Below are 15,088 nucleotides of genomic sequence, written 5' to 3'. Positions count from 1 at the left end.
TGCTGCCTTCTACTTGCACTATCCAGCCTCAGAAACCAGCCAGGGAAAGAGCATCATTTGAGCCCTCCTGAAATTGTGACAAGGAGGAGGCATGCACAGCCTCTGATGTGCACAGATCAGCTGATATATTAGGGGGAAGAGTTTCAGGGCTATCTAACGGATTTAACAAAATATTTCTTAAAGTTATTGCACTTATGCTCCATGGATTTACTGGCTAAATACTGCTGCTTGATGAGTTTGTTGTAACCCGCTCTGCCTTGGCTGCCTGCCCGGATTAGAGGACTGCTGAGGACCACAGTTTAAGTGAGACAGTGTGTGGGAAGCAAAGTGGTCTCTGTCACTTTCCCTGAAGAAGGAATTTACTTATTCCCCTCCCAGGCGTGCAGCGCCTGCGCGGAGTCGAGTCCAGTCACTTGCCAGTTAACCGACTGTGCCGAGTGGCTGGCTCAGCTGCCGGCTCTGCATTAGCCAAATGTCCAAGAAGTTGGGAAAAAGGACCAAGCCGAACTTAACACCGTACAGGAGTAAGCCAGCAGCCTGAGGAGCTTTCGCCGAGAGAAGCCAGGCGAGAGAGGCTCTGTCCTCAGTGAGGCCCTGGAGGACCCCTTCCTGTTGAGGGACCCAGGTTATGTGCCACCAATGTAAGCCCCAAGACTGCTCTATCTCCATCCCACCGACGCAGGCCATGATGAATGCACCTTTGAGCTCTGCTGCCATTTCGGTGGAGGGAATGGAACGTTCATCCTCCCCACCCTCAAGCTCCCCCTCGATGGTGGACTGCTCGGGGAAGACCAACTTGTAACGGCGAGTGCAGTCATTCGATCACTGTTGGTTGCCTTAGGGTAAGGCCCACTACCAGTTGGCCTGGGCAGGTTTTTTGCTACCACAAATGCATCCTGACCTTCGATTGCAGAGAACGCTAAGGGTGCCTCTTTAAGCATTTTGGAAGGTCCTACCAAGATGACAAGGCAGCTAGTTGCCTTGTCAGTTACTAAGATCCTGTCTGTTAAAACAAATGCTTATGCAAACCTTATAATGTCCAGTGTTGCCTCACCTAGGATTTTAACTACACTTTCAGGACGCTCGACACCAACAACGGATACTCAGGACGTAGGTTCATTGGGCGATGCTCCAACGTTTCGGAACCTAGATCAACAAGGCGCTATGTCTCCCGATGGAAATAGCATAGTTTCCTCAGTATCCTAAAAACATGTCCGATTTGGCAGAAGCCTGCCTTGCCCCCTTCCCTCCACCTATTCTTGTGCAATAATCTCTTAAATGGAAATGGTGAGGTCCATTAAGCCAAACGAAGAAGGATGAGCTCCAGCCATGTACAAAACTCTGGCCAACCAGAAGCCCAGTCGGTGCCAGAAGTATCGCACCAGGGTCTTTAAGGGGGCATATGGAAACCCAATCTGAATGCACAATAAAAGACCTGATGGACATAGAACTATTGGAAGTTACAAGGGATGATCCAACGTCGGCTAGCTCTCCACCGGCATCCTCACTATGACATGGGGTAGGGAGACGGTAGATGGCTTGAGTATTGAAATGTGCACTCCCACTATACCTCTGAGGAAGCACCCAAGATCATCTTCTTCAGCATCAACTGACTCCTTAGACCAGCACTACAATTTAGGGGGCCCAGATGCTAGGGTTATACAGATGCCCCAGAAGACTCCATTATCAATGGATTTTGCTCCCCAGTTTCATCTAAGTTAAGCCGAGAGGCCATTGGAAAGAGGCCATTGTCAGAGTATGGAATGAAAAACGTGTGGCATGAGTATTCCCCATGAGCCCAATGTAGGACCATGGGACTCCAGGGTTACAATACCCTGCAATAGGCCCATGGGGAATAAGGATGACTCTGCCAGGAATTCTCCACAAAGTAATTTGGTGGTGTCGTGATACACAAAGTGACAAATTTGCCAATCAGGGCTTTAGATGACAGCATTAGCCGCTGAAAGACAATAGTTTATTCAAAGTATGTGCTAAATGCTGAAAGTAGTGCCTCCATTATGCACTAGTGAGCTACAAGGAATATGCAGGCCTAGTAGGGGTGGTAGGTCACATTATGCATTGTAGATAGACAGGCAGGGTGAAGGCCCCGGTTCTGTAGCTAATAGAGACATTATTGGAGGGTTTGGAGCATTATGGCACCTATATAGCGCTTAGATAGCCAATCTTAAGCGCTATGAACACTAAGCTATGAGTGCATGCCTTTTAGAGCTTGCTCACATGGGGTTAATTCATCTCGGCTTCTCTTAGAATATTCTGCCTTTCTAACTGTAGCCCTGCATGGCTTTGTAAACAAATCCTGTTTCCCTGAGAAGGCCTGGTACGGCCTTGCCCACACGCTGATAAGGACATTCCAGTGCTTTCGCAGAGAGGGCTCCAAGGAAGGGGTAGGAGCGAGCAGGGAGCATCTGAGAGAGAGTCGGGTTTTTCCATGAGCAAGCCTATATTTTGCACAGGGAAAGTTCTGGAACTGTGTGTCATGGTGACTGACAGCACGAGATTACAAAAATGCATGCCCACATGAATCAGGTGGGAGATCGATCCGTGGACTTGGTTCAAGCAAGATCGAGTGTCCGGGACCTGATGCTCTGCTGGCACCCTGCAGCGCTGTCATCTGAGCAAGGCTGGCAACAGCTAGCTTATGAGGGCCAGGGTCTCCCAGCGCTGATTGAAGGGGCGTAAGACTGTGTTTCTCTATGTTTCTCTAAGTTCTATGTTTCTCTATATTTTGTATTTCTCTAAGTTTTGTGTTTTGTAATCTTCTCTAACTTGAATCCCAAAGTGCTGCTAAATTGTACTAGTTATGCTTTTGTCTAATAAATGGTAAACATTTTGAAGGTGTCATTTGTCAATAGCATGAGTTCACTGCTCGGCACAATAGAACCTGTATTTTGGGCTGAAATGGGTAATTTTTGCTCTCAAGGGCTGGTCCCGAGGAAGATTTTTCCCCTTTTCAAAACAGGTGGAATATAACCTTGAAGAAAGTAACATCAGCATTAGAACTTCAAGCTCATCTGACCATCAGCAGCCTCGGGAGGCTGGGTAACGATACCTAGATGGCCATCGAGAACCTGAGTAAACCGATAAACAGCAAATGGAACATCACCCCCAGTCAAGTCATGTATCTAAACAAACAAAATCACACAGCAACAGGATCCATTCACTCAGATGTCAGTTGTTACAATAGCTATAGTCCCGTTCATAAAGCTTTACAAAGTTATTCATGAAACTCTGGCTGACCACACTAAATTATTAGCAATGATACATACAAAAATGATATTTTTGGAGGGGTTTATTGCGGCTAATGAGTCGTTATCCAGACAGGAAGAGTCCACGGTCCTCCCAGGGCCTCTCATTTCAGCAGCCCTGAATGCTGGGCGAACACTTCTGAAATCTATTGATACATTAAAGGACCCGGTGAACAATCTTCCTAAAACGGTGAACGTGGCCAAGAACTTCAAAGCCCGGCAAAAACCAACTAAAGGCAGCAGCCGAAATGATGGGAAAGAAACCCCTCTTTCTTCCCCTACGAAATGTTCAGAGACTAGTGATGAGACTTGGAACTCACCTAGGGTTATGCAGAATGGAGGGCTGGAGACACCCATAATACATCTTGAAACAAGTATTGTAGACCAGATTTACCCCCTTTTGAGAAATCTGGGAAAGGAACTTTGTCAGTGAAGGGGAGTTTAAATTTGCGAATTAGAAGGAGCAAGGGGAAAAAACTTGCCTCTGAATCGGTTCAGTCACCTAGAGATTCAAGGTCAGGGACCCTACATGAGAACCCTAGGACCCAAGCCACTACTCAGCTGAAACCTTGTTTTTGGAACGGTCCTGGCTCCTCAACACAATAGCTAGACCAGTCAAATTTAGACCTTTTAGACTTATCAGTTTATTCAGAGAAAGAGGATGAAGCAGCCATGCCACCTCCTGAGATGGAATCCTATTCACAGACAAGAACCTTGGGAGAGGCGAAGCAGAGTATGCCTGGTGCTCCATCTTTAAACTCCAGAAGAAATGGAAAACACCACTCATCCTCTGACGGCTTGCCATTTTTCATACTATTGGAAAAACAAGCAAGACTCATCTCTAAGTTTTCAAAACAACAGCAAGATGGCAAGATTTTAAAACAACAAGTGGGCGTGGGACCTATAGCAGAGATTCTCTGCGGGTACCACCCCAGAGCCCCAATCCACAGGCACATCAAAACTAAAAAGATAATACTTCATCAAAGAACAGAGGAAACTACATAACAAGATCCCGGAAATCAACGATAGGCCCTATTATCAAAAATAAGGGCCTGTCCACCTACGATAAATACAGGGACAACATAGAATAATCTAAGACTGCAAACCCTGCCGTGACACAGCGGACTAACTTGAAGAAAGACCATCAAATATTTCTTAGATTAGAGAGAGTCATTGACATAGGGGGCAGAATTATCCTCAATCGTATAAATGTAGTGAGATTATGCCACCTGATCCTGCGATTGAAAAATCTGTCAACAGACGACTTCGCAAATTATTGAATTTTGACGTGAGTCTCGAGCTGATCTTATCCATATGCATCTACATTCAGTGGGGACAAAAAAACTCATTGTATCAGTGGCTCCTAAATTCCTAGCTATGGGATTTGACATCACCAAACTATCGACAAAATCTACTCCTTCGGAAAAAAGAAAGAATTATAAAAGGGGCGAGGACACAAGAAATACAACTCAGCCCAGGGCCTTGCCTACTACAACTGATTTCAACATGAATAATGACACCCAAACGCTTAAATCTAAGCAAAAAGACAAAGCTGGTCGGCATAGTTAACCAATCCTTAAAGAGGACTAAAACGAATTTTACTCTGATGATTCACAGAGAGGAAAAACAGCCTTTGCCTTCATCTACCCAGGATAACCCACTGACCCTGAGATTGGCAGACACACTGGACCCCTGAGCCTGGCTACTTGGGGCACTAGCACCTAAAAAGAAGGTTTAGACAAGAAAGGATATAACCAGAGTTTCTAAAATACATGGAACACAAGGGGTTTCATCCATCTAACCCTGTAAGACTCTATACCATGGAACAAACTGGACATGGGGCCTCATTACAACCCTGGCGTTAAGGGGTTAACGGCGCCGCAAAAGGTGGCGGCACCGTTAATCCCTTAACGCCTGATTACGAGGTCCTTTTGCGGGTTGGCGATTTTAACGCCTGCTATTTGCAGGCGTTAAAATCCAACCCGCAAAGGGACCTTGGTGCTAAGTATGGTGCCGCAATTTGCGGCACCGTACTTAGCGCCTTCCCCATTCCCATTGAGCCCTATGGGGCAAAAATGGGAATGGGGAAGGGCCCATGGTGAATGGGGAATTACCGCCCCGCCAACCTTGGAATGGGGCGGTAATTCCACCATTCACCATTGCGGACCCCGGCATGGACCATGGTGCTAATAGCACTATGGTTTAGCGCCGGGGTCGTAATGAGGCCCATGGTCTGCTTACAGGAAACATGGCTCTGAGAGGAACCAACTCTTGATCAATTTTGATCAACCCAGCCATTGGAGGTATTATGGGAAGACCTAGGGTGCGTTTGATAACCTTAATAAGGGTACAGGTGGGCTATGAGATTGTAGGAAGTGTTAACCCATCTCCCTATATTCAACACACAATATTATGAACTATTGATAAGGCGGGTAATAAAGGGCTACCCATCCAGAAGTATCTATCCATCCTTAACATCTATTGGAACGACTCATACATTGAGCCGATAGTAATGCTGGAAAAAATGGCAGACGCGATTGATGTGGGTCTCACATATGAACATGTTTCTACCATTATCTGTGGAGATTTCAATATGACCGCCTATGGTACGTGTCACATCACACCAGCAGAAAGATTGACTTCAACTGGCAGGAAGGACAAAACACGATTGTGAATGGATTTTGTGAAAAATCATGATCTTCACATGGCCAATGGCCATTTTGAGCAAGATAATTTGTGTCATGCAACATGGAAAAGGGGCGGCGTGTCCTCAATAATAAATGACATCTTTGTTTCCCGAGAGATGACTCCACTAATATTAGCTTTGGACGTGATGTCAACAGACAAAAGCGACCATAACTGGCTAAATCTTACTTGATCTTCCTACTCTGCTATTTGTGAGGCAGAACTGACTTGTGGAGTAACAGCGAACACACAAGGAAATCATCTGAGGATGACTGTGGTGAAAATTGACCAAGTATCAAAGAATTTAGCTAAGGCAATTAGTCGGCCTCAGGCCGATAAGGTGGAAAAATGGAGGCCTATATACATCAGCTGAAATGCTACATGGCAAAGAAGAAAAAAGGCCTGGCTCTTGATAAGCATTAGACCAACATACTTATGACCTGATCCTCATACAGAAACGTAAAGACATGAGGAAAGGCATTCCATTAACAAAGACTTTGCCGACCACGCTCCAAAAGATTCATCAGAACCAGATCTTATCCTCATATAGATCTTGGTGTAAAAACTATAAAGCCACCCTTATATAAAAGGTTGCGGAAAGGATGCTGGCAGCCATTAAGGAAATATCGTCTGCTGAAACGTGGTCACTCTTAAAAGCCCCTTTCAAAACACAGCACTGCCTGAAAGCTCTATGAGGCTCTGAATAGGGATACCAGGGAAGAACCCAGAGCGACTGCACCCTATCATATGACCAGGAGTCCCTAAAATCAATGATAAAAAGTTTGAACACCTCAAGGGCCTCGGGACCGGATGGGATCTCACACCAAATGCTGAAACTACATCTGGCCCAATGGGCCAGCCTGCTTGATATGATGCTTCAAGAAATCTTGAAGAAAAAAAAAGACTCCTAAATCATGGAAGACCGCCAATATCATCCCAATTTTTAAAAAAGGGATAAGATCTGATCCGACTAATTACATGCATATAACCCTCCTCGACATAATGGGAAAATTATATGCCTCACTACTGTTGAAAGGTTTCAAGCTGGCTTCGTAAAGGGCCTGGTGACAAAACCCCCTCTGTTCATCATCTCCCTATTGAAAGCTGTAGTCTTGACATCAAAAACCACCTGGCATTTGTGGACTTCTCCAAGGCTTTTGATAGCCTTGATAGATCCCTGCTTTGGTATAGATTGAGGGAGAACCACTGCCCGAAAGACCTACTAGAACAAATAATAGGTCTTTACTCAAATACCACCATAAGAGTGTGGTTTGCATCTGCGGGCCAATTGAGTGAAAACATCCAAATGTATCGAGGAGTAAAAACAAGGGTGTGCCTTTGCACTGGCATTATAACATTTTTAAATCTTAGACTTTAGTCATCACATGGCGGACATTCAATGCTTTCCCCCAAAACTGGGTCAGACAACTATAAGCCATATACTCTATGCTGATGGCCTTGTCCTCCTAGACTTAATGGCAATAGCCCTCCAGCGGCAACTTGACGGTTTACAAAAGTATGCAATGCAGAACCATCTACAGATTAACATTAAAAAAACAAAAATACTGACATTGAAGAGGCCTGGAAAAGGACCAAAGCAAAATTTTAAATGGCACTTGAACAACAAAGAGATCTTGAGGACAAAGTAATTTATCTACTTAGGAATAACAATCTCATGCAAAGGGTGGAATAAGAAGCACTAGAATCATTAGCTATAAAGACTAGAACTTTGACAAGCCAAGCATTGATTCTAAAAAGAAAGTTCTAAACATTCTCCCTGATTCCATTAATTGAATTTTACTGAGGAAAGGTTATTTCTATGCTAACTTATGGCTCTGAAGAGCTTATTAATCTCCTTCCAAAATGGTGGTCGAGATTGGAGGGTCGCTACTGGAAAAAAGCCCTAAGGCTACCTCAAACATCTTCAATTCAGTCAATAACAAAGGAACTAGGCTTACACTCGCTTGGGATGGTCGTACAATGGAAGAAATTAACTGTGTACACAAAATGCTTGACAGCCTCTTTAGCCCCTATGCTGGAAGTCTTGAGACAGGAATTAGCAAGAAGATCTAACGCTTTAATCTTCTCTTGGGAAAATTAATGTACTAGACTATTAGAGTCTTTGGAATCCCGAATTGATGACTTGTCTATCTCAGAGATATCAGTCAAAAAGAAACGAAGAGCCAAGGACTGGATAACGACCATGGATGAGATCTCCCAACTAAATCTCCACCAGGTCCTAGCAGCCGAACCACGGAAAAGGAGATTTCCTCATCCGTACATAATCAAATGTCCGGAACCAGAGGTCAGGAGAACCTTTATGAGGATTTGTTTTAACCTGTGTCAAACTGGAGAAATTATGGAAGTCCGAGACCCAAATTGCGTAAAGAACTCTGTGTCACTTCTGCCTAGAGGAAGGATCTAAAGAATCACTTAAGCATCTTTTTACAATGTGCTCTCATTTTACAGAGCAAAGAACAAGGTTTTTTGACATTTCATGACAGAATTTAGGACACTCACTCCATATTCATGGTGGAAATATATTCTAAAAGGGGCCAAAATCTCTTTGACAGTAGCTACAGTCGCCTTCTACAGATCTACTCTGGAAAAAGAACTTGCAAAGAAATCAATTAACAACAAAGTTTAAGTAGCACATCTTCATAATGGTTCGACCGAAAACAGAAACTGCTTTTGTTTTGCTAAAAATGTTTATCTGAAAACGAAATAGCAATAAATAAATAAAATAAAAAAATAAGTTATCTATCAACAGTTCACAACAGCTGGCTGCAACGGACACGGTCAACACAGCGTCTCTGCAACAACCTTAACTCTTCCCAGGAGATTCAGTGTTCATCCGCTCGTTTGTAAAGAAATGGAATGACACCCGTTACCACAGGCCCTGCAAGGTTGTCTAAGTGTTGCCCATAGGTCTTTGACATTTCTGCAAACAATGCATCCCTTTTTCCACGAAGAAATATTAACTTTTCTTCACAGCATCAAGAATAGCACACTGCATCAAGAATGCAATGTTGTGTATCGGATACTTCTCTCTCTTGCTTGCTTTCCTTTCTTTTGGCAATAATAATATGTTGTGGACATATAAAGGGGGGTATAATGACACTGAAGTAGCACGCAGAGTGTATCGGTGCCCAGAATCAGAAGGGGCACTGAATACCAGGGGGTTCTCTTGGACACTGTTGCAGATGTACATCACCCTGACACGGATAACCTGTGGTATAATCATACGCAGGAGGTGAGAAGATAGAGACCAAAGCATTCCTGATACATATGTTACAACGCCACTGGCACTCCGAGATTGTTTATTCCCAAAGAAATACGACCTCTGACAGCACAATGTTTAGTGGACTTAGCCCTATGTAAGATACAAGGGCTGTTCTAAGGTCACAAGGTTCAAGCAACTGTGCTACAAGCAGAGACCAGTGAGTGCTCTTAGAATAAGGTTCAACTGCAGTGTCAAACTAGACCACAACTAAAATATGAAGGTGACATGCTCTCTGACAACAGATGGGAAGAGGGGCTGGTGAGCTGCAGAGCAGGGGGACTGATGGGGTTCTCGGAGGAAGTAGTGTCACATGTGAACACAAACTAGTATGATGTATGGAGTAGAGATGTATCAAAGCTGACGTGGATAATGATGGACGAAAAAATTGCTAAAGTACAGACACTTACACACTTTCCCTTGTGTTTTAGAGGCCATGGCAGTGTGGCTGTTGGCACCAATGAACACTGCAACATGACATTGTATATTCCAGTCTTGACTGGTGGGACTGCAGCACTTATGGAGATATTTTGGATATGCGCCAGCTCTGCATATCTCCGCCTTCAGCCCTCCTATAAAGGGGTGTCTACCTCATCAACATTATATTCTGCTGTCCTTATTGGGCCTGATGCCCACCTCACCATTATAAATGTGCCACTGCCACCCCCAGTTACAACTATGCCACCGCCCCATCAGGGTGCCCATCGATGCGTGAACTCCTCTTGCTATAAACGCTCAAACTATTTCTTAAAAGACGCTGTTGATAAGATTAAAGAAATGCCAGACCAACACCATCTGTTTACAAAGACAGATACCTTCTTTGCTTTCCTGCTCGTTCCAGGCATCCAGCCTACAGCTAATGCAAAATGGCTGCATATTACAAGATGGGAGATGATTTAAATTGCAAACGAAGCAGAGCATGTTCTCAACTCAATCAGAGAGGGGTTGAGGGCCATCCGGTTGATGACACTACAGAACAGGTACATCTTGGACCTCCTCACAGCAATGGAGTGGAGCATCTGCCAGACATTAGGGAGCTCCCCAATGACAGGGACAATGGGTCCCTCACTCATGCCAACGGGCCCCTACACAATTTGTGTATTGCCAAGGAGATGGAAGCCGGGGGGGGGGGGGTCTGGAAGACTGGCTGTATTAGTTATTTTCATAGCATCCGTCCTGGCTGGGCATAGCCATAAAAGTGCTAGTTCCCATCATTATCCTTTTACTTGTCATATTTTGCTCCTGCCAGCTTGTCCCCCAATGTTGCTCCAAGACAGTACTCAAGAGATATGGTGATGTCCCTGATCCTCAGAACAGATAAAGCTACTCCCCTCGTAAAGCACATGCAAACACAAAGAAAAATGGAATGGCGGAATAGAGCACAAGATGGAAAGGGTACATACAACATCCAGCCGGTCCCATGGGAACGCCTTCTTACCCTCCACCTGACCAGAGAACTATGTAGAGCACTGGGTGCATCTTGCCAGGGATGGGGGTGTTGCTTTATGACCTGTACCCCACAGAAGTATACCCAGAGTGGAGAAGGCCTATGCCATGTGTGTAAGGTATGGGTGTCCAAGGAGGATTCCAATAGCGAAAGGGAAGCTAGATTAGTTAAAGAATTTACTAAATGGGGGAGTGTTGGGATGCAAGTGCAACTCTGCAACCGTGGAAAGAGGTTTAGGATGCGTACATTGTATGGAACAAGTTACTTACCTGTAACTGTTGTTCTCCAGCATGGGTCTGGCATGGATTCACATGCTCATGAATATTCCCCGTCGTCAGGCTGGGAATCCTCGGTAAAGAAAAAATCAGTATCAGTTTCGTTTCTGATCTGTCTTTCGTAGTAGTAACCAAACACTGATCTCTGCATCATACTGACCACAGCCAATGACTGCCCTCTACCTAAGACCCGCCTCTGGCAGCCATCTTCAGATTTGGTAGCACGTGAAGTGGCAGTATGACCAAGTGAAGAGCCGCACAGGGGTAGATGGGAGGGTTTGCATCCATGCCATCCCTCCCATCTGTGAATCCATGCCAGACCCATGCTGGAGAACAACAGTTACAATTAAGTAACTTGTTCCTTCTCCAGCATGAGGTCTGGCATGGATTCACATGCTCATGAATATAAGAATAAATAGCAGTACACACATGTACAACCACGGGGGTGGCAAAAGGCTCAACATTAAGCAATACAAAAAAACTCAACATTAAGCATCTCTTACCTCCTCACCAGGCTCACCTTAAGCGAACAGGTTGCGCAGCACTGCTTGGCCGACCCTGGACTCCTCCCTGGAATCCCGATCGACGCAGTAGAATCTCGTGAAGGTATGCGTCAACCTCCACGTAGCAGCCCTGCAAATGTCCAGCAGGGGCACACCAGATAAGAAAGCCGTAGTAGCAGCGATCGCTCTGGTCGAATGGGCTCTCGGACGGCCTGGCAGCGGTCGGTTAGCCAACCAGTGACAGTGCATGATGCAGCCGGAGAGCCATCTGGAAATAGAAGACTTTGAGAGAGCCTTCCCTTGATTCACAGGTCCAAAGTTCACGAACATCTGTGATGTCCTCCGGAAACTCTTCGTGGTGTCCACGTAGAACTTCAGCGCTCTAGCCACATCCAGCGAGTGCAAAGTCCTCTCGGCCGGCGACGAAGGAGGCGGGAAGAAAACAGGTAACACCAAGGGCTCGTTAAGATGGAAGTCCGACGGCACCTTGGGCATAAAGGAGGGGTGCGTCCTAAGCACCACCCTCGAGGCATGGAAAGTCAAGTACGGTGCTTTGCAGGATAGGGCCTGGATCTCTCCCACTCGTCGTGCGGAGGTAATGGCCACCAGGAACGCAGTCTTTCACGATACAAACTTCATCGGTGCGGAGTGCATCGGCTCGAATGGGGGCCCCATGAGCCTGGTCAGCACCACGTTAAGTTCCCACGCCAGGGCCGGGGCCTTCACCGGCGGGAACAGTCCTTTCATAAACTCTTTTACAAGTCGATGGGACCACAGGGACGTCCGTCCTGTGGTTCTGGTATATCTGGAGATCGCCGCCAGATGAATCTTAATGGAGGCATGGGCCAGCCCAGCCTTTGCCAGCGATAGCAGGTACGGCAGCACTTGAGGGGCCATAACCCGTAGAGGGTTGATCTTCTGTGCTCGGCACCAGATAGAGAACCTCTTCCACTTATGACCGTAGCATTTGAGAGTCGAGGACGCCCTGGCCTTTGCAAGAACCTCTCTGCAATCGGCCGGTATATCGTAGCCTCCAAACTCTAGCGCTGCAGGAGCCAAGCCTGCAGGTTCAGCGACGCCGGGTCGTGATGGAAGATGGCGCCTCCTTCTCTGGAGAGAAGGTCCGCGTCCGCTGACAGCTTGATGGGAGACGACGTTGACAAGTCCAGAAGGTCCGGGAACCAGATCTGCCTCGGCCACGCCGGTGCGACGAGGATCATCCTGCACCGGGACCTCTTGAGCTGGCTGATGAGCTGAAGCAGCAACGGCAACGGAGGGAACGCATACAGGTATAGGCCGTCCCAGGGGAACGAGAACGCATCGCCCATGCTTCTCGGCTGGGGAAACCTGCTGGCGAACCTCTTGCACTTCGAGTTCGTCGCTGTTGCGAACAGGTCGATTTGGGGTTTGCCCCATCGTCGGAAGAGTTGATCCAACTGATCCTGGCGCAGTTCCCACTCGTGACACGCGCGCAGCTCCCTGCTGAGCGAGTCGGCGATGGTGTTGCTTTCTCCTGCCAGGTGGAAGGGAACCAGGAACATCCCCTGGGCGACCGCCAGTGCCACAGATCCTGTGCCTCCTTGGATAGGGCTGGGGATCTGGTGCCTCCCTGCTTCCGTATGTAAAACATCGTTGTGGTGTTGTCTGTGAAGATCCGCACCACCTTGCCCTTGAGCGACGGGAGGAACAATTTGAGAGCCCAGAACACGGCTCGGAGTTCCAGGACGTTGATGTGCAGGAGCCTCTCCTCCGGGAGCCAGAGGCCTCTTGCGTGGAGATCTCCGGTGTGGGCGCCCCAACCTTCCAATGAGGCGTCCGTCGTCACCGTCTCCTGGTACGCCGGCGTCTGAAAGTCCAAGTCCTTGCCCGCCGTGAGGTGCGCTCGAACGCCCCACCACTGAATCGCCCGCCGGAACACCTCGTTGAGGGGGACCCTGTCTTCGGAGGTGCCCGTCGCCTGCATCCAACGGGCGTCGAGAAATTCTTGAAGAGGGCGCATCCGTAATCTGCAGAGGCGCACCAGGTAGATGCAAGAGGACATCATCCACAGGAGGGACTTGATGGACCTCACCCTGGCCACGTCCGTGGCAAGCAGGTGCTGGACTTTGCCTAGAATGGTGTTCGTCCGTTCTTCCGACGGGGCCGCCAGGTGCCTCACTGTATCGAGCTTCGCTCCCAGAAACAGGGCCACCTGAGACAGCACCAGATGGGACTTTGGTTAGTTTATGGCGAATCCCAGGTCTGTGAGTAGCTGGACGGTCCTCGCAGTGTGTTCGACGGCGAGTTCCCTCATCCTTGAGCGGATGAGCCAGTCGTCCAGGTAGGGGTAGACGTGAATCCCCTAGAGGCGCAGCCGCGCCGCCACTGGTGCTAGGCACTTGGTAAAGACCCTGGGGGCCGACTTCAATCCGAACGGCAGTGCTCTGAATTGGTAGTTGCGTCCCTGGACGACGAACCTGAGGAACTTTCGGTGACTTTTCAGGATGGGAACGTGGAAGTATGCATCCTCCAGGTCCAACAACAATAGAAAGTCGCCTTCCTCCAGCTGTCCCAGTACGTGCTGGAGGGTGACCATCCTGAACTTCTGTGATCTAATGTATTTGTTCAGACGACGAAGGTCCAGGATGGGGCGCCAGCCGCCCGTCTTCTTCCTGACGAGGAAGTACCTTGAGTATACCCCGGAGCCTCTTCGAGACAAGCTCGATGACGCCTTTCCTGAGCATCGCCCGTACTTCCAACAGCAGTTGCGGGACGTGATTTTCCTTCCTGGCCACAGGTGGAACGTGAGGGCACTTCTTTAGGAATTCGATAGAGTGTCCTCTTGCCAGGGTATCCAGCACCCAACGGTTGGTGGAGATGGACTTCCACGCGCCAACGTTCGTCAGCCGGCCTCCCACCGGGGTGCTTCGGTGGGGGCCCGAGACCACGGCCGGTTCAGTCCTGCTTGGAGGTGGTGGCCTTGCCGCCCTGGCCACCTTGCCGACGGCGGCGAGACGCTCCCTGCTTGCTGTGACCCCTGTAGGCCTCCTGAGACGAGTAGCGTGCCGCCTGGCGGTAGGACGACGAGCCACCGCTGGATCCCTTGGAGGCACCCTGTCTGCCTCCGGAGCTCCGAAAGGGCCGTCGTTGCTGAAGGGCTCCTAGGGCGCGGGCCGTCTCCATGTCCGTTTTTATGGCTTGGAGGGATTCGCCCACCGCCTTCCCGAACAAGTTGCTGCCGTCGAACGGCATGTCCAACACCCTGGTCTGGACGTCCTGACGGAAGTCGGTCGCCCGGAGCCAACCCCGTCATCGTAGGCAAACACCATTGCCCAGCTGGCGGAACCCGGTATCGGCAATATCGGTTGCCACCGTTATGGCGTGGTCCGACACCACCTCGCCCTCTTGCAGTATTTCCAGGGCCTCGGACCTCTTGTCGTCCGGCAGGAAGTCCAATATGGGGGCCAGCTTAAACCAGAGCTCCCTGTCGTAACGGGCCACGATCGCCAGGGCGTTGGCCGCTTTGATCGTCGTCGCCGCCGACGAAATGACCCGCCGCCCCATGGCGTCCAACTTCTTTCCCTTGCCGTCCGGCGGGGAATTCGACGTTGAGGCTCCTGACCCCGCCGCTTTCTTCTTCGCCGCCGCCGAGA

This window comes from Ambystoma mexicanum, chromosome 6q (genome assembly GCF_040938575.1).
Source record: "Ambystoma mexicanum isolate Mex_15411 chromosome 6q, UKY_AmexF1_1, whole genome shotgun sequence".
NCBI classification, from domain to species: Eukaryota; Metazoa; Chordata; class Amphibia; order Caudata; family Ambystomatidae; genus Ambystoma; species Ambystoma mexicanum.
This window is presented reverse-complemented; position numbering follows the sequence as displayed.